The 20,246-nt window shown below is 46.3% G+C and overlaps 1 protein-coding gene across 1 annotated transcript in view; it reads left to right on the top strand.

Annotated features, from left to right (window-relative positions):
* Positions 1 to 20,246, top strand: part of Capn2 (calpain 2) — a 52,465-nt gene that overhangs the window by 5,587 nt on the left and 26,632 nt on the right. The gene's annotated exons all lie outside the window — the stretch shown is intronic.

Raw genomic sequence — 20,246 nt, 5'->3', positions numbered from 1 at the left:
CAAGGCCCTGAGTTCATATCCTCAGCACCAAAAAAGAAAAAAGGAGCTTCAGTTTTCACCCCTTGGTCTCTGTACCTCCTGAAACCAATATTACCAGTGACGCATGGGACTGGCTCTGGGCCAAGGGATGAGTAGGAGGATTTCCCCAGGCCAGTGATAACAGTAAGATATCAGTTCTGTGAGGTTTAGGACAAGGGACTGACTCAGTGTGAAGGAAGAGGAAACACAAGCACTCGCTGCAGAGAGGAAGTTGAAGGACCAGGGCACACTCAATGTTTGCAAGACAGCTCACCATGGCAGCAAAACAGTGGGAAGCAGGGCTTATTGTAAAGCGACTGTGATGTCCCCTTACGTAAAACTAACTGGAGTAGCTGAGTGGCAAGGGTCTGAGACCGGGCTATCTCAGGCCAAATTTGGAACTGGCTCTGGTTATGTGCTTACTGAGAATCGGAACCCTTGGGGTCCTCCAGCTTTATGATGAGAGGTCTGATTATTTGCTATGATAAAATCAGAAACCTATGTCCTATCATCAGCCTCCACTGACTCCCCAAGCAGATCCATCAGTAGCAAAACTCATCAACTAGAATTTACCTCCTTTCCTTGCCCACTTCATACAGTTTTGGATACTCCTGACAATAACAGTTAATAGTTAGTGAGCATATACTACTTTCCAGACACCAAACTATGCTTGCAAAATCTCTAAGGTACCATGAATATTCCCATATTATAGATGAGGATGCCAAGATCACCCACAACTATAGTGGAGGCCTGATATGCAAGTGCATGCAGTCTGACCCCAGGGTCTGTGTGTTTAACCTCAAGCTAGCCTCCCTAGAAGAAGTCTAGAAAAATGTCAACCTCTGAGGGTCATCAAGGCCTGTACAGATCATTAGGGCAAGCACAGCATCTGGGGAAGAACATGACTCAGGGCTGAGAGAACAAAACCTGGTTAATCTGACCTTTGACCCTGTGTGCAGATTGCAGAGATGCCAGAGGATGTCTGACCCCCGCCCCCATCTCCTACTTCTTTCCTTCACAAAATATAGAGGAGCTGGGGTCCTTAGGCACCTAAGGTGGGTGCTCCAAGAAAATCCATTGGTTGGAAAAATGGAGATTAACAGGGCTGGAAGTTGCTGGACACTTGGACCAACACTGAGAACTATGAAGAATCCAGAGATAAACACAGCAATTGCTAAGCACCATTTCGGGACTAAACATCTACTTCAAAAGTTTAATAATATCTTAAGGGCCAAATTACAAGTAACCAGTACGTGACTGAAGTCCTATTTAAATATCACCAAGCCATTTGGAGAGGAGACAGACAAAACTTACATTCCTGGGAGAAGTTGCCCTCTCTGGGCCCCAAATCAAATAAAAACAAGCTGAAATGTAAACCTTTTTAAAATTTCTCAGTAACAGGTCCTAATTTCTAAGGTTGTCTTTAATCCACATTAACCATTTTGTTCTCGTGACCTTTTCTTTTGGAGGACCCTAGTTAGATGACACAGTAAATTGTGTGCTGTACTCTCACCCTGATTCTGGCATCTGGGCACAGAAGGGTGAAGGGGTGGTGACCATCACCAAGTCCCAACATGTTCAGAAACAACAGGACCAGGGGCTGTGGCAACAACATGAAGCAACATCAGTATTTGGGGGACTGTGGACAACTGATCACTCAAAACCTCAGTCTCTTCTGAAAATCGGAGGGAAGGAGGGTAAATTGGGTGACCTCAGAGACTCCCTAAGGTGGGCATTCTGCTCTGCTAAAGATGCTCCCAGTTCCTGAATAGCTGAGTTTATTCCGTGGACTGGAAGTCTATAGAGCGCCTTGAGATCTTCTTTCATCTCATTTATGGAATAATAACTGTGACGGTCACCTGTGTCAAGTGGGCAACTCGTAGAGCATTTTTGTCATTCCATTACCTCATGTAGTCAACCCAAGGCTGAAGTAAGCCTGCCTCTGGATTGCCACCATGACCATGCTGTGCTGAGCAGCGATGTTGGGTGAAATTCTTTTCCTCTGTGTGTGTTTTCTACCCCGGGACTCACTCAGTTGACCCAGTGAACCTGGCGTGGGGGGGACATCCTTAGACTTGTGCCCTCCCAGTGCCCTGCCACCTTTACTGTGCTTCCCAGCCGTCATTAATCCAAAGAGGGCTCTCACCCTTTCCCAGAAGGCTCAGCTTCAAAGCTTCCTCCAAATGATTCACACTCTGTTTGCAGAGCTGTGCTGACAATGAGCCACCTGCAGTGCGGAATTTGGCTGTGCTAGGAATAAACTCAGCAAAGAAAAATCTGCCCTTCTGGAGGAAAGGCTAAAAACTTAAGGCTGAGCCTCAGCCAGGCAGTCCCTGTAGTCAAATATGGCTCTGTAATGGCTGTTAGTGACCAAGTGCTTACAGGGATTGCCAAGGGGAATGACCCTCAGGGGCCCAGGAAATTCCAAGTCTGAGCTTCTTCTACTTCTGGTGGTTTTCACTGGGCTACTGCACAGCCTGGAAGATACAGGCCACCGTGCCCAGCAGGCCTCTATCTTCCTGGGAAAGAGGCTGAGGCTGGCAATACTGTCACAACTGTTGAAAAGCACAGCCCCTTGTTCTCTGGGTCCCTCAGAGATTGTGTCACCCTGTCCCCACCCCCAAGAATGACCTGGACTCTCAGAACACTTACTGGGAAGTGTTTGGCCACAGGGTGCCCCTCCGTGCAGCCCAGCTCAGCAGAAAGGTGAAGTTTCCAGTCCTGCTCCTTCAGTACTTATGAGTCTATGTGACTTTGGGCAGGTTACCCAACTTTTCTGAGCCTCATTTCTTCTTCTGTATAATAGGAATACAGAAGTCTCAGGCTTAAAAAGATCAGCTTACAACTTTCAGCTCTACAGTAGTGTGAAAACAATACACATTCAGGAGAAACTATACTTTGAATTTTGACCTTTTCCTGAGTAGTGATGTGTGTGGCACAGGTCTCTCTTGATGCTGGTAGTAACAGCCAACTGCAGCTCCCAGCCAACTGCACAATCCTATGGGAAAACACCTCCTATGGTATCCTACAGAGTACTTGATTCAGTAAAATACATGAGATGTGCCAGGCGTGGTGGGGCATACCTATAATCCCAGTGGCTCAGAGGGCTGAGGCAGGAGGATCGCAAGTTTAAGGCCAGCCTCAGCAACTTAGCAAGACCCTAAGCAAATCAGTGAGACCCTGTCTCTAAATAAAACATAAAAAGGTCCAGGGATGTGGCTCAGAGGTTGAGTGTCCCTGGGTTCAATCCTCAGTATCAAAAAAAAAAAAAAAAATGAGGTATGCAGCACTTTATCATAAAATAGGCTTTGTGTTTGATGACTTTGCCCAACTGTTGGCTCTGAACACATTTAAGAGGCTCAGCGCATATTTAAGGTAGGTAGACTAAGCTATGGTGTTCAGTAAGTTAGGTTTAGTAAGTGCATTTTTAAAAATAATTTACTATTTTAATTGATACATAAAAATATTAAACATATTTTGACTTAGGACATTTTCAACTTACAGTGGGCTTATTGGGGCCTAACCCAGTGGAAAGTCAAGGGGCACCTATAATGAGAAGTTTTCCTTCCCAGGGCTGTAGAAAAGTGAGATTTATACAGGCAAACACAATTGGCTCACTGTAGAATCCTGAACAAATTCAAAGGACCGTAGGTTGTTACTGAGTCCAGCTATGTGAAAAGTCCTTTCACCAAATCATAAAAGAGAAAGAGGATGGAGGATAAAAGGGAAAAGGAGAAAAAGGAAATAAGTTGGGTTGGGAGCCAGAAACCTGTTCTTTGAAAAACTCATAATCTAAGGAAGGAAGTGTTGAGGTGGCAGAGGGCAGACCTGGGGCGCACCCACGTAGTAACACTCAGAGGAGCAGAAAGAAATTTATGGGGAGAAAATAAACATAAAGAGGCAGAGGTGCACTCTTCAATTTTAGAAATTGAATGAATGTTTTAAATAATTTTAAAATGATAAATTTTAAAGCTACCTTGATAATTGGTTCCTTTAATAATTTTAACAAACTTCATTCTTATAGAATAGTTTTAGTTTTATTTTAAAAAATAAACAAGAAGTCAGTACAGAAAATTCCATGTACTCCACACCCAGCTTCCCCTGCTATTAACATCTCACATTCGTGTTGTTCACTTGCTACGGTTCATGAACCAGGATCAATACAGTACTATTAAAGTCTATACTTTATTTTTATTTCCTTAGTTTTTACTTAACGTCCTTTAGCTGTTCCATCCACCCCCACCCACCCAGGATGCTACACTACATGTCTTTGTCACGTCTCCCTGGAATTCTCTTGGTTGTGACAGTTTCTCAGTCTTTTCTTGTTTTTGGTGACCTTGACAGTTTTGAGTACTGGGCAGGAACTTCGTAGAATGCCCCTCTGTTCAGATTTGGAGGTTCAGTTTAAAAAAAAAAAAAAAAGCATATACTTAAGGTGTTGGCTGCTTTGATGGTGAAAGTAAATCCATTCTTTTCTTTCTTAAAAATAATCACCAACCCTGGCACCACATTCACTCCCAGAAGCAGCCCCCACCAACATCCTGGAGCAGATGTAAGTGTCCCTGAGTCACCATTTCCTCTCTGTCTCTTCTGTTGTAAATGCTTTTTCTCTGCTTTTCTTCCCTGAGGTTGCTGCATCTCAGCTCACTCACCAGTAGGGCAGGGGTGAGCTGCTGACCCTGCTATTCTACTTGGAAACCCTTGTCCTGCCCTGGCTAGCCCCAGCCGTGACTGTCAGATAGGACAGTAACAGCCTCATCCCAATGTCTAAAGGACAAATCTGTTCTTGGCTTTGGGAGCAGGGTGGTAGGACAGAGCTCCCCCATGAAGTAACTAGGTGTTACAGGGCTCCTGCCTGCTCCCCTTGGGCCTGTGGATCTGGATGTGACTTTTTCCTTGTATGGGTATTCCCTCAGCTTTTCCACCAGCTGCCTGTGGCCAGGAGCCAGGCCACACCCTATAGGACTCAGTCATCTCAGATCTAAGGCGATTGGATCAGATTTTCCTGAGGCCCACTACTTAGGACTTTCTGTAACTAAAATCTCGGATCTTCCGCTCACCACCCCACACACCTACCTTTGGGCTGACTCGGGTTTATAAGCAATATTATCTCCACTCCAAGGTCCATGGATCCTTGTTCAGCATCAGTCCCCAGCAGTATCAGCCAGAGAGAGACCCTCATCTGGGATTTCAGAAATGAATGTCTGTGTGTTCCATGATATCTGGTGGGTCTTGGCCAGCAACACCATCCAGGAAGATGTGGTCAACACTTCCTCTGATTGGTCGGCAAATGTGCAATGAGACAAGCTAGACCAGCACTGTCCAGCAGTGATTTTAGCAATGATGGAAATATCCATCTGCACTGCCCAATATGGCAGCCACTAGCCACATGTGGTTGTTGAGCAACTGAAATATGATTAATGCAACTGAGGAACTGATTTGTCATGTATTAATTTATATATATGCAGCCATATGTGCCCTATGGCTGCTGCACTGGACAGTACAGCCAACAGTGAGCTCTTGGATCCTGCCTCCCATCCTTTACTCTTTGGGATGGGAAGGTCCTCCCATCAGAGCCAAGCAGGATACATACATCAATAAACATCTGTAAACATGGGCAAGAGCAAGGACTTGGGTATCCAGCACTTAGGTGCTGGCCTCTTAGTTCTGCCACATACTGGCTCTGCCACTTTGGGTGAAACATTATCCTTGTCAAGCCTCAGTTTTCTCATTTATAAAATGGGGATAATAATAGTGCCTACCTCAGAGGACAATGAAGATGAAGTAATTTACATAAAGTTCAGAGTAGGAGTGACAGAGGCATAGTAAAGTTTTAAAAAAGTGTAACCAGAGCCAGATGTAGTGTGGCTCATGTCGTAATCCCAGTGACTTGGGAAGCTGTTACAGGAGGCTTGAAGGTTGGAAGTCAGCCTCAGCAACTTAGCAACACCCTGTGCCAAAATAAAAAATAAAAGGGCTTGAGATGTGGCTCAGTGGTAAAGAGCCCCTGAGTTTAATTCCTAGGATGTAAATAAATAAATAAAGTAACCAGTACATTATCTTTGGGGAGAGTGTGACTGGAAGAGGGTGCTATCAGTTTAGCTGGATAGGGGAGGTGGAGTCATGTCCTAATACATGACTGGGTCCCTGCTTTAGTGCTTGGCACTGGTGACCTCTGAAATTGTGCAGAGGAGTGTGACTAAGGAAGAAGCCCTAGAAACTTTCACTCCAACTCTCTGGGGCCTTGCGATGATCACTGCTTCCTGATGTTTCCTCTGAAGGGCCAGAGGCCATTGGTGCCACATGACCGGGACTCTCCTTTCCCCATACAGGCACTTGCCTCCAGTGTCCTGTGATTTTCAAGTACAAGCTTCCATGTACTCAAGTCTAAAATGGGAATGATGATACTTGAGTCCGTTTCCCTTTTCCCACAAGGGGTGCATCTTTAGACTACATGACCGAAAGGGGTCCTGGGAATCCAGGGCCTCTGGGGCAGCTCCTCCATCTCTCTGGGCATCAGGATAAGAGTGAGAAAATCTTGGTGGGCCAACCCTCAGTCTGATATTTTCCCTGTACTTTACTGTCCCTGGCCTCAGTGAGACTTTTACATTTAATTCAACACTGTAAAGGCAAAGTAGCAAGGAAAACAGATTTTGTCCTTCTGGTTCCTCCAGGAGGTGAGGAAGGAGAGTTCCTGAAGACTAAGGAAGGAGAGTTTAAGACAGGATCTGCAGCACGGGGCTTGGTTTCCCCTTCTCCTCCCTTCTTCATGGCTCTGGAGGTGGGGGGGCAGCAGGACCATAGGGGGAAAGGGGTAGGTTTGACTAGTGGGAAGACAGCCATGGTGCATGAGGGCCACCTCTCCTGGGGTACTAGGAGATAAACACTTTGGTGTCAGCTAGTGACCATGGGAGCAATGATCCAGCAGGGTCAGGGCTGCAGGGAACAAAGATGGAACTTCAACAGGTGTGTCCTGCAGATCCCGGGTGTGGCTGAGAAAGGAAGGGGCTCAGCAGGCTTCCATAGTTGCTACCAAAATCCAGAGTGGGAATGTCATGCCCCCGCATCCCCATCTTCCTCCAGTCTTCCTTTCTAGGGCCTCCCCTCCTGCAGAAGTGGGGATGCTAGTGAAGCAGAGGGTTTGCACCCCTCCTTCTCCCAACCCTGATGTAAATGACAAGTGATAGGACATGTGTGGGGAACTGTGGTTTGGGATATTCTTTTCTGGGCTGCTGCCAGTCTGTGAAATGAGTAACAAGAGGAATGACCCAGTATGACTCAACAGTCACCCTGCCACAGGCCTGGCACTGGGCCGGCGTGTTTCCTCTCGAGAAGCCCCGTCTGATCAGCTCCAGAGGGGACTAAGTTGGCCCATCCAGGGTTCCTTCTCCTTCTAAAGCTAAGACCCCCAGCTGCCTGAGAGCAGGGATTCTCCTAGGACCAAGAGACCTTTGTCCCTTCCATCCCTTTCAGGCAGAGTGTCAGGTCTGCTGGGGACTTCAAATACTGTTTTCTCAGGAAGAGTAAAATGTAGCTAGAAGCAGCCTCAATGTCTTTGTCTGTTTATCTTTTATCCAGCTGTCAGCAAGGGAAGCAAAAACCAAAGCACAACAGGAATGAGACAAGACTGAAACTAGGGCTGAGATTCTCAGCTTTGGCACTACTGACATTTGGGGTGGATAATTCTTCTGGGAGGAGGGGGTGTCCTGTATATTGTAAGATGTTCAGCAACATCCTTGGCTTCTACCCACTGGAAGCCAGAAACTTCCCTTGGCATGACAAACGAAAATGTCTCCAGACATGGATGGGTGTTGGGAGTCCCTCAGTTGGGAACCACTGGTAGAGAGGGAGCAAAGGGAGAGATGTGGAAACATAACATCCCCGGGGAGGGGGGGTGGTCACTGGATGGCAAAGCACAGAATGACATCCCGGGAGCCTGGCATGTGGGAGTGGCTAACCGAAAAGGATCCCAAAACGGAATCCTTACCTGCCAGCCTCCTTCAGTGGAGCACAGCCCCAGAGACGAGTAAACATTGTAGGCAGAACACTGAGCCGGCAGGGGCAGGGCAGAATCCTCGGGATAGCTGAGCTTGTGGGAGAGGAATGCCAAGCTCCCACAGCCCTGGGAGGAGCCCACGGGAGGAGGTAGGGCCCTCCCTGCTTCCTGGAGGACTCTCTCATCTTTCCCAGCAGACGCATCTGTCTCCTTGGCATCCTGGCCCAGGCACCTTTCCAAACAACACATCGAGAGAGTGTGGAGCACATCTCAGATCCAGGTGTCCTGGGGGCTGCCGAGCAGCTGGGTGTCCTAGGCATCTTGACACTGATATCTCAGTGTTGGCTTGATACTTTTGCCAGCATAGCCAGAGGAGAAGCCTTGCTCAGCAGAACCATCTTCCTGTCCCTGGCATGTATCAAATTTTACACTCCCAGGCACAGAACTCAGGGAGGTCCTGATATCCCCAAACTTGTATCTGGTATATCCCACCCAGAATGAAACAATGAGTCATTTGATCATTCTTTCTTGTGGTTCTGAAGGATGACCGGGCTGAGCTGGGTGACTCCTCCCAGGGTCCCTGAGGTGTTGAAGTCAGATGAGGACATGGATGGGGCCATCTGAGAGCCCCCTCTTGCCCACATGTCCGATGTGGGGGCTGAAGTCTGGATCAGCTGGTGTCTTGGGGGTCTCTCTGTCTTATGTGGCCTCTCTACCATGGGGGGCTGAAAGTGGTTGAACTTCACACAATGGTGTATGTCTCAAGAGGGAGCCTGGGAAACTGCCTCATCTTTTACAACCCAGCTTCACAAGTCACATAACATCACTTCTGTCAAATACTGTTCATTAAGATAGAGGAAAGCTCACCCAGGTTCAAGGGGAGGGGACAGAGGTCCACCTCTTGATGGGATGTACAGGGTTCTGGAAGAGCATGTGAGACCAGAAATATTTTTGCTGCCATCTTGGAAGATACCATGGTTCCTCCTACTTGGATAATGGCCTTTTTGTTGTTTTCCCATGGAGACCCAAGGCAGTTAGGGCATCAGCCTGTCATGGATTGGGGATATTTTCAGGATTTCCCAATGTGCCGGGTAGCGGGGGACTCTGTAGCTGGGCTGATCTACCAGCTTCTGGACCCCATCCACCCATTTCTGAGACACCCAAGGACCTTAACTTCACAAGCCAACCATTGCCTCTCTGCTTCCAGTCAGCCAGATTTACTGGGTGCCTGGGATGGAAAGAGCTATGGACTGGGAACTTCAGGTTAAAAAAAAATAATAATAATCTCTATACAAACTGGGTATGGTGTTGCATGCCTATAATCCCAGCAGCTTGGGAGGCTGAGGCAGGAGGTTTAAAGCCAGCCTCAGCAGAGCCAGGCACTAAGCAACTCAGTGAGACCCTGTCTGTAAATAAAATACAAAAATAGGGTTGAAGATATAGCTCAGTGGTTGAGTGCCCCTGAGTTCAATCCCTGGTACCAAATCATCATCATCATCATCTCTACATGAGACTCTGCAACCTCCCATCCCCACATCTGACCCGTCCTTTCTGTTCTAGGCTCTCAGCCTCCTTTTCCTCCTGTTCCCCCATTACTCCAGGGCAGGCCTGAGTTCTCACCTAGATTCTTGCCATGGGTGTCTACCTGTCTTTAATTCATTTTGGAAATTGTTGCCAGAGGCTTTGTCCTCAGGCAGCTGATGGAAGTGGTAGAAGCAAATGATGAAATAGATGAATTAAATGTAAGTGTTGATTGTGCTTCAGTGGGAGTCGGCTGGGATGTGGTGACCACAAAAACACTAAGGGGAACAGCAAGAGGTTAAGATGAGGGGTCCTCCAAAGGATAAGTCCCCAAGGATGATTAAGGAGAGAGTTATCCCCAGTAAGGGAGCAGAGTGCACTTCCCCAGCGAGGAAAAAGCACGTGCATGTATTTGCCTGGGGGAAAGGATGAGAAGGAATCTTAGCTTAAATTCCCTCTGGGGCCAGTTCAGCTTTCAAGGCCACTGCCCTAGATGTTCATCCTAAAGTCTCCAGCCTCAGCCCTCTCCACACCCCCAGCACCCCACACCCGCTGCCTGTCCTGGACTGTGCCCTTCCTTCAAGCCTTTGGTGTCTCCACTCTTGACCTTCCTTTTCCCTGAAAATGCTTCCACCCACCTCACCCAGTCCCATCTCCCCACCCCATCTTCTGCAATCCTTGTCTGTCCCCCATGGCTGCGAGCTGGCTGCCTGCATGGGGCTGCCATGGAGGAGTGAATGAACAGACGGGGAACTTGAGACTAGATGGGAGGAAGAAGAGAGACCCGACCTGAGTGGGCAGGAGGAAGGACAGAGCAAGTCTGGCCACATGAGAGATGCATCTTGAATGCAGAGGCCGGTGAGGGCTTCCGAGTATAACTCAGCTGGCACAGGCCTTGGTTTCCCATCTGCTTTCTCCACAATGAGGAGCTTCTTGTGTTTGGAGTGTGCACGTCTGTGTGTGTGTGTGTGTGTGTGTGTGTGTGTGTGTGTATTACTTCACCAAACGCAAGCTCCCCTCTGCAGGCATGGGGACTATTACTTAACCGTGGTTAAGTTGAATCAATAGGTGACCAGACACCCCCGCTGCCTGTATAGAACTCCATTCCACTGGTGCTGTCAACAGGTCATTGTGCTCCAGTGTGACAAAACTGTGGCACAGACAGCTGTGTCAGAAGCCTAGCCATGTCCTGGATTCCCTGCAGAGCTTCCCAACTCTTCTTTACTTCCCTATTTATAAAGGAAAGACAGCCACCATAGAGGAAGGGAAAGAAGAAAACAACAAATATCACCTCGCCCTGGAAAAACCCCCAAGCAGCCACAAATCTCAGTAACCCAGTCCTGTCCTGCTCCCTGCAGTGGCTCAGGTGGCCGCAGCCTGTACACAGCATTGACCTTCAGGATGCAGAGGCGGCGGGAGTGCAGCTCTGGAAATTTACTGGCGTGGCCCTAGACAATTTCTGTTTTCAAAAGAGGGCCCTTGAGCTTAAAGGAGCCATTCATAAGGTCTGTCCTCAGGGGAGGGTCTGGGCACACCCTGGGTTGCCAGGGTCCTGTTTGTGAGCCTGGGTGCAGAGGGAAGGCTATGGATACATGGGGTGCTCACAGCAGAGCCACAAGAGGGTCAGCCCAGCTGGAGACAATTAGTCCTTTCATCCAGGTAGCCCGAGCGAGCCTGCAGCTGTGCTGCACTTAACATCCCAAACTCCACTCAGACCTCCTTTGCCAAACAAATTAGCAGGGGTAGGGGAAGTTTGAATTTGGAGGGGACTCCCTGGAGGTCCATGTACAAATGTGGCTTATGTGGTCTCAGCAGGTGCTCCAGGGTGGGCCAGAGAGAATGTCACTCAATAGTTATTGAACAAATGGAGAAATCAAGACAGGGATGCTGTCCCGCCCTAGGCAGGAAGACAGTAATGGTTCCCCGGGAGAACCCCCAACCCAGAGGCCCAGGGAGAGACTGGTGCTCCCAACTGCAGACTCTGGAGGAGGGGTTGGCTCCTAAAGTCCCCACTTGCCTTGTGTTCTGTGACAAAGCAAAGAAAGAACTCTAAAGCTGGCTTCACCCCAGGTGGAGAAGAGCACTAGGCAGAAATAAAGGGGGAGCTCAACAGTCCAGCTGGACCTCCGGGCCTGGGATGGGGCCACCACCCCGCAGTGATCACCTTTGGATCCTGAGTAAATGTACTTGTACACAGGACCTGATCAGGGCTCATTCTGTACCTTTATTTCCTTATTTGGACCCTATCCCTTTCTTCTGAAAAGTTTTCAGAGGCTCAGGATGATGAGACATGCACTCAGTCTCTCAGGGGATCCCAATCCTCTCCCCCTACCCTCCCTCCTCACTCCCACCTCAGCCACACCCCGCTCCACCCCTCACTAGCTGCACCCCTCCCAGGACAACACTGCCAAATGTGGCAAGGTTTGCACATAATGGAAATAAAAATAGCAAATATTTACAAATGCTATTTTAAGTATTTTTATATATTTTCTCCCATTTAATTCTCTACTTAGGGAGGCAGATTTAATAATCTAATACTAATGAATTAAATTCATGTTATATATAAGGAAACCGAGGCATAGAGTACTGTTCCCAAGTCAGAGCCAAGACTTGAACTCCATGTTCTGACTGTAGCGTTTGGTTATCTTTTAGAGTGGGATAAGAAAGAAACCTGACTCCTTTCCCTAGAAAAATGCATATATTTGCATACAGGCAAAATCTGCACAAAATATTTGGGGTTTCAGATCTCTGGAGCCCATCCATGGGCTTCCAGATCCCCTTTGTCATCTGATCTTAACAACCTTCTGAGGATGTGCCTTATCATCCCTCTTCCACAGCTGAGAAACACAGGTCAGAGAAATTAAGAAATGTAAACAGGTTTGCATGACCCTAAAGCAGGATGGGCATCCAAATCCAGGTCTTCTGGCCACAAATCCAGTGTGTTAATTCCCACACACCTCTGGTCAGTCTTCCTAGGTCTAGCTCAGAGGTCTTTCCACTGAACTCCATTCTGATTTGAGGTGTTACCTAAAGGTCCAGAGTGGACATGGGGTGTCTGTGGGGTGCCCATGGAGCCATTTGCCTAGTAGCAAGGGGGGACAACCAAGGTCCAGGAGCAAGCACATCAGCCCCACTTATTGGGACCCTCACCACCCAACCTGCCCAGTGCCCCTGCCTGACCCGACTGTTCTGCACACCAAGTGTCCAATGTTCTCAGTCCACAATGCTAAGGACAGCCTACCTGTCTGGTTTGCTCAGCATAATGGGACAGAGAGGTGCCTAAGACGATGTGGAAAGGGAGGACTCACAGCCCTGGAAAGGAAGGTGCCAGGAAGGGAGACCCTAGGGGCTGGGCAGGAGGAACAAAGCCAGCCACAGGGGAGGGAGAGGGCAGCCTAGAACCTGAGGAGCCCAGAGAGGGTGGAGTAGGGGCAGGTGTCTCCTGGTGCCATGCAGGAAACAGGCATGGGGGAAGTCGGCACATGGACTGAGAGGCTATCATAGACAGGCATCAAGCTCGGTGCTTCAAGGGAACAGGCATGAACCCAGCCCCGAGCCAGACATGCCCTTCACAGGGATTTTAGAGATCCCACTGGGGAAGATGAGGAATCTCAGTGCTGACCTTAGCAAAAGACAAAGGGACAACCCTGGCTTTGAGACTCTGGACCCCCTCCTCTGAGTAATTTCCTTCCAACCACACAGGTTTTGCATTCCCAAAACCCTCCTCTCCCATCTTCCCCCTGCAATCCCACTTTCAGTCATTTCCACATCAGAGCTTTTAAATCCAAGGGTTCACCTTCCACAGTATTTGCAGCGTACATCTTATCCTGAATGTGGAGAGAGATGCTTTTTTTTTTTTTTTCCTGTTATGGAAATGAAGACTAGATGATGTAGAGGTGCTTGGGGGAGGGGACAGGAAGCCCCGGGATCCCTGTGCTGTAGGCAGCCCCTGCTCGACTAAGCCTGAGGCTGGTGGAGCACTGGTGGGCTTCTCCTGGATAGGAAGCAAGGCAGACAGTCCTCCCAGCCCCTCAGCCCATGCAGGTTGAGGGTCTTCCAGGCAGCTCAGCAGGGGTAGGGCAGTCCAGGTTAAGGAATGATCTGTTCTGTCCAGCTGCTATCAAGGGGGACAGCAGAAACCTCCAGGCAGGATTGGCTTCCTTTAACCATGGCCCCATCCAGCAGCAGCCTGCTAAAGGAGATATCTTTGGCACTTAACTCCCTCCCCTGGGGAGGTACAAAGTCTGTCCAGTGGGTGATAAGTACTCTGCTCTGTGACCCTGCTCTGACCCTTGTCCCTGCTCATGTCCAGGGCACTGGACATATGGAGGTCAGCATCAGGGTCCCAGGATGAAAAAAGCATGCAAGAGATGGTGAGTCAGAGCTATTTGGTGACTGAAGCAGAATTCCTGTTTACATGTGCCTCACCTCGTTCAAAGGAAATGGAAGGCCCAACCAAACCAAGCAACACAAAACAACCACGTACAGTAAAGAAAAGCATCCAGTTCTAATGAAAAGACAATTCAGAAAGAAGAGGGTGCCAGCAAGGTAGCCCATGCCTGTAATCCCAGTGACCCAGAGGCTGAGACACAAGGATCACAAGTTCAAGGCCTGCCTCAGCAACTTAGTAAGATCTTGTCTCAAAATTAAAAACAAAAAAGAACTTGGGAGAGAAAACAAAAGGCATAGATACTGTCGGAAGTACCTAGGTTGCTGTATGTGGGACCTGCAGTCCAAGAGCCATGGAAGCATCTCACTGTTCTCCCAGGGAATATCTGATTCTGAGCAGTTTAGCTCCCTGGGGAACCTGACTGGATGAGCCAAGTACAGAATGTACCCCTCACTAAGTAATCCAGCATTTCCAGTGGTCTCCAGGGAGCACTGGTCATGTGAGATGTCAACAAAAGGGTTCCAAAATCCAAGAAACTTGGGAAACATTTATTTTATGTCCCTCCTATCTCCATCCCTGGGGAAGTCACTATGTGAATGTGTTGAAAGAAGTCTCTGTACTTGACCTGGTTATCTTGCCTTTCTTGAACTTATTTAACCACATTACATTTTCTCCAGGGATACCTGTTAACTTCTTAAGGAACTGATTTCTATGGGATCTTTGGAGGGACACTGGAATAAGCCAGTTGATTGGTCTTTTGTTGTTATCTCAGTATAAAACAATTATTGTGAAGGACCTCTACCAAAAAGCAATTTTCATTTTAGAATAACTGATATTAAGCTATTCTTTTTTACTACAAGACTGACATAATCTCAATAGTCTGACAATGATAACAGACTAGAGTTTATGATGATGAGACTATAATCTATGCATGAAGGATACATATTGCTATTTTATATAACAGATGATCTAAAAATAACTTCAGTGTACAGATATGAATTACCAAAGGAGGTAATAACCTGTGTTCCAGCATTTTTTCTTTGTCCTTTTCCTATTTTTTTTTTTCATTTTCCCCATTTTTTTTGATATCATACCTACTATTCTGTATCTTGCTTTTTTTTTGCTTACCATCTCTTGGAGATCATTTCATTTCAACAAATAGCATCTTTGCTCTGCTTTATGGCTGCATATAAAGATCAAGCTATTATTTATTTCACCAGTCCTCTCTGAATGGACATTTAAGCTGTCCCCGAGTTTTGCTATTATGAGCAGTGTTACATTGCACACACCATTTCTCGTGTGAGTGTGTCTGGAGGGAAAATCACTGGAGATGGCTGCTGAGCACATTGATATTATTAGATGGTCTTTATAGAGATTGCCCCATGGGTTATGAGAGTGTTTACTTCCCTTCAGCCTCTTTAGGAAATCAAGCTTTTTTTTTCCCTTGCAATACGGGGTATGGAACCCAGGGCCTCACATGTGCTTGGCAAGGGCTCTACCATTGAGCTACACCCCAGCCCTATATCATACTTTTTGAATTTTGCAATCTGAAAAATGATATCTCAGTATAGTTTTATGTTACATCTCTTTTATGATGAGTAAAGATAAATATTTGTAACAATTTTTCTTTTTCTATTAACTCTGCTTATATCTTTGCCTAGTTTTCTATTGCTAGGTTTATCATATTTATAGATATATGGTATATATTTACAATAGATAATGTTAAATGTTTATATATTAATATTGTTTATTAAGAATTAAGCCTGTGACAAGCTGAGTTATAGCTTGATTGTTTTCTAGATGGCTACTCAATTCTAATTTCATTTGTGAATAATTTATCTTCATTGGACTTCAGTGTTTGAGACTGCTTCTGGACATTGTATTCTGTATCACTTACCTGTCCATAGAGTCATGTACAAGTTCTGCACTAATTTAATTATCACAGCTTCATATGTGTTTTAATGTCTGATAGAGCTTGATTCCCTTCCATTTTAGATTTTTTTTTTCCTGGCTGTGCTTCAAGTTTAAATTTTCCTTATAAACTTCAGACCCAGCCAAGTTAAAAAAAAAAAAAAAAAAAAAACTTTTTAAAAATTCTATTCCTATTTTTATTGGGATCACATTAAATTTATATACCAATTTCAGAGGGAAAGGCACTTTTATGGTAATGAGTGTAGTTAAAAATATGGGCTACATTTTAAAATAGGGTAAATGATTGTCTAAGCCCCTCCAGGCAGGCTTTCTGCACCCTTGGAGTTAATTAATCAATAAAAGTGACAGTTGACCAAGGTCTCCCAAGTAGTCAAAAGAGTTCTGAACACTCTTAAGAGATGAACTGCTTGTATCTGGAGCCTTCTGTAGTCAAAAGGAGGAAGCATAGCTGAACTCCTCTCAGAAGAGGCCTGGATCTGTGAGTTGGGAGCAGCTGTCAGGATTCCAAAACTGGAAGTGGATTGTGTACAGTGCCTCCTTGAGGGAGCTGTGACCTACAGTCAAGGAACACAACTGGCTGGAGCCAAGCTCAGAGAAGGAGCCAGGGAAGACCTGGGCCCAACCTCATCCTCACTTACTTGGTCTCCAGGCTCCTCATGGCTAAATCCCACCCCCCAGGAACTAGTTGCTGGAGCCCCATGAGGTCCACTGAGGAGGGCAGGATGAAGGGTATGTAGTAACCATGGGAAGCAAGCAGAAGGTACCAACCAGGCACTCAGCACCATCTGACCATGGTCCAACACTCAGGTCCCCGAGACAATTGTTTCTGCTTTGAGATAAATGGAAAATTGGGGATCAAAAGGTTGTCAACAGATATCTAAGCGTAAACAGATGTACCTGTATAATAACGGGAAAGCCCACCAGGAGAGGAGGGCAGGGGTTTGGTTGTACAAGGTACTGTTCAGTGACAGTCCTCCGAGGTGGGCCAAGGTCTGGGTGGTCATCCCTCTCGGTCATCCCTCTCTCCCTTCTGTCATAGCATCTTCTTGTGTGCCTGGAGAGCAGAGCCAAAATAAATGAGCATGAGGAATACACTGTCTGTTCAAGTCCAGAGTCTTAGAGATTCACATGTGAAAACCTTTTCAGAATCTTTTTCAAACACCAGCCATGTGGCAACATTCCAGGAGAGGCCTCAGTCATTGAAGGCACCCTCTGAGTCTTTCCTGGAGCTGAAACCAGCTAGAGCCATAAGCGGTTTATGAAGCATTTGAGTTAATCCTGTTATCAGGTCCCTCCCAAACTAGCCAGCCTTGTTTTGTCCAGACCCAGATGCAACTGCTCCAAACAGGCTCTGCTGGGAGATTCCCTGGACTTCATTCTTCAACTAGGGTCCCTCTTCAGGGTCAAGTTGCCATAGGATTATTCAGAATAGATGTATTTCCATAATTATTTTAGAAAAGGTAGATTCTGACCTTGATGAGGAGAACCAAAGGCCTGAGCCCTCAGCAGGGAAGGCCGGGTGTGAGATGCTAAGCTGATGAGGTCATATAACCGTGTGGTTGTGGGGAGAAATCTTGTAGATATGGGCCATCCAGGTGGAGTAAGCAGGAAGCCAATGAGAGAAAAAATGCAGATGTCCTCTCAAGGACAAAAGTCCCCAGACAGTGTCTTTTGAATTAGTGAATTTGAAACTGACACCAGCCTCTTTTCATAGCAGACCATGTGGGTTATACATTAAACACTTCTAATACTCAGGCCAACGTGACAGGAACTCATTAGCAGGAGCCTGGGGGTGAGCCACTCAAACCCCTCAAACCTCAGTTTCCTCAACTATGAAAGAGAAGGATAAAAGTAACTACCCTGGACTGTTTGGTGACAATAAAAGGAGATAGATGATCATGTTGTGATGCGTGTGAAGCCTTTAGCACCAGGCCTGTGCAGAGTATTGTAATCACTATGCAGATCTTGCAACTGAGGAAGCTCCTGTGAGCAGATATTAAAAGAAATCAAAGAAACTGGCTAGGTAAGGAGCTTTTAAACTTCAAAATGTTTTGCTGATTGGGGCAAGGGAGCAAACTAGCTAAAGAATCAAGCATAAAATAGGATTGAATGCTTCCACCTTATTATAAGTCAAGATGTTCGTCTCATGGCCTCAAGCCTCCCTCAACTCTAGAGTGTGAAAAGGGATGAAAAACTTTTTGAAATTTTGACTAAAATGCATGTAACTTGTTTCCTCTGGCCTTTGCTGTGATCTTAGTACCATTGTCTCAGCTGTGCAATGACAAATTGTCATGTTTTGGTGAATTATGTTATATTGAATAGGTGACATGTTTTACTACTCAATGAACCAAGGGTATTGGGTTATTAAACTAAAGGAAGCTGCTAACATATTACCCCTTAGTTTTAGATTTGAATTACAATTCGTTGTTACTGGTGGATCTCTTTAGTTATAGGAATCAGATACTCTTAACCAAAAGAAATTGCTATCCAGGGATCATTCTTAAAGTCCAGGATTCGGATTCAGAGTTTTTGCATGCAAGACCCCCCCAAATATCTAATCTATGGACTTCCTGAATTTCAATTTCTTCATCTTGAAAAGGTGATTATAATAATGATAATCATCTCCAAAGATTTATGTGAAGGTCAAAATGTGTAAGATGTTCTTTGTCAACTGTAAAGTATACAAATATTAGTGGTTTGTTGGTTTTTAAATTCCCGCTAGTGGAAAGAACATAGATGAGAGGTGAAGAGGTCCAGGTTCTGATCCTGGCTCTGCCCCATCCAGGTCATGTGACATCAAGCTGGTAACTTAATCTAGAAATCCAGAGTCATCCCCTAGGAACCATTCTAGGATGAGGATCCTTTTGGAGGAGACAAGTAAGCAAGGAATGAGTGAGATGAGACCTAACTTCCAGCAGGTGGGCAGGAGAGATACTTCTGGGACCTGAAGGAAGAAAACTGAAAGCCACAAAGCATGGCCACTGGTTTCCAGGATGTGACGAGAGCATCCAGGTCTCGTAGTAAGCAGTTAATCTGAGATAGGGGCATAGACCTAATCTGAGCCCTGACCTAAATGTATTACACACACACACACACACGTATATAGTACCACTACTGAAGCCAGTCCTTCATGCATCCAGAGTCATGTCCCTTGAATAGTAGCACAGTCAGCCATGACCACTGAGATTGCAAAAGCAACTTACCATCCCACAGACATGCTTGTGTGTTGCCATACATGCATGATGCAAAAGTGTTGATTCTTGGGGACCAAGGTGAATAGAACAAAAGGACGTTGATATGTACATGGTTGGAATCAGACAGACCTAGGAAGCTCCTAGGAGGATGCTCAGGGATTTAGTAGGAAATCACTTAGGAACTGTGGGAATAACTGGTTCAGGATTCCTGTTACCAGAATCCTTATACGTGGGCCCATTTTACCCACAAAACTTTTTACCTCTGTGTTCCTGACAGATTCAAATCTAAGCAGTTTGAAAGATTCCTAGAAATTTCAAATACTCTCAATGAGGATGAAAATAACAACCACAGATATCTTCAGATTCCCAAGGAAGGACTAAAGTCATGAACAGATCCCGTGTTGGAGGAAGAGAAATAAATTGATTAAAAGGGAGTGGGGCCTCATGGCCCCAGGAGTGACTGGCACATGGTGAACTGATCCTTGGCCGTGAAGAGTTTGATAAAATTGGAACAGAAGAGCAGTGGATGCTTAGAAAAGGCCTGAAGATCGTCTGTCTTCTTGATCATTGTGTCCATACAAGGCACCCTGTGGAACTAGGCAAGAAAAGCCCCTCCAGATAGATTTCCATCAGTACCAATCAGGGACTCCTCAGCAGCTTACCCCTAGCCAGAGTTTAAAATAGTCACTGCCAAATTTCTCTCCTCAACATGTCAGAGAGCTTCTAACACTGTCCTCAGAACTGTTGTGAGAAATAAATGAAACAATGAACCTGAAGCTCCTAGAACACTGGTCAGAACATAAGAAGGGCTCAATAAAAAATGGGTTTTGCCCAAGGTCCCCTAGCAGTAGAGAAGCAGGAACTTGTAGCCTTGCATAACAGATGAGGAAACAGAAATTATCAGTTCATATAAAAGTGCAAGGCAGGTCTGGCTTCAGGTATAGCTGGATTCAGGGATTCAAATGGTTTGCTGTCTCTCTCTGCATCTCTCAGCAACTGTTCTTCTGCCCTGGCCTCCTATGCAGACAGGCTGCTCCTTCCACAGAAGTAGCTTTAGCAGTAGCAGAATGTACATCTTCAAAGATTCAATGCAGAAAAGGGCACCTGTCCACTCTCCCAGAAACCCCAGGAAAGTCTCATGGCACCTCATCTGCTCTGGCTAGGTCATAGCACATTCTTGACCCCTCCACTGAAG

This window comes from Sciurus carolinensis, chromosome 12 (genome assembly GCF_902686445.1).
Source record: "Sciurus carolinensis chromosome 12, mSciCar1.2, whole genome shotgun sequence".
In the NCBI taxonomy this organism is placed as follows: Eukaryota; Metazoa; Chordata; class Mammalia; order Rodentia; family Sciuridae; genus Sciurus; species Sciurus carolinensis.
Note: the sequence above shows the minus strand (reverse complement) of the source record. Positions and strands in the feature narration are given on the sequence as shown.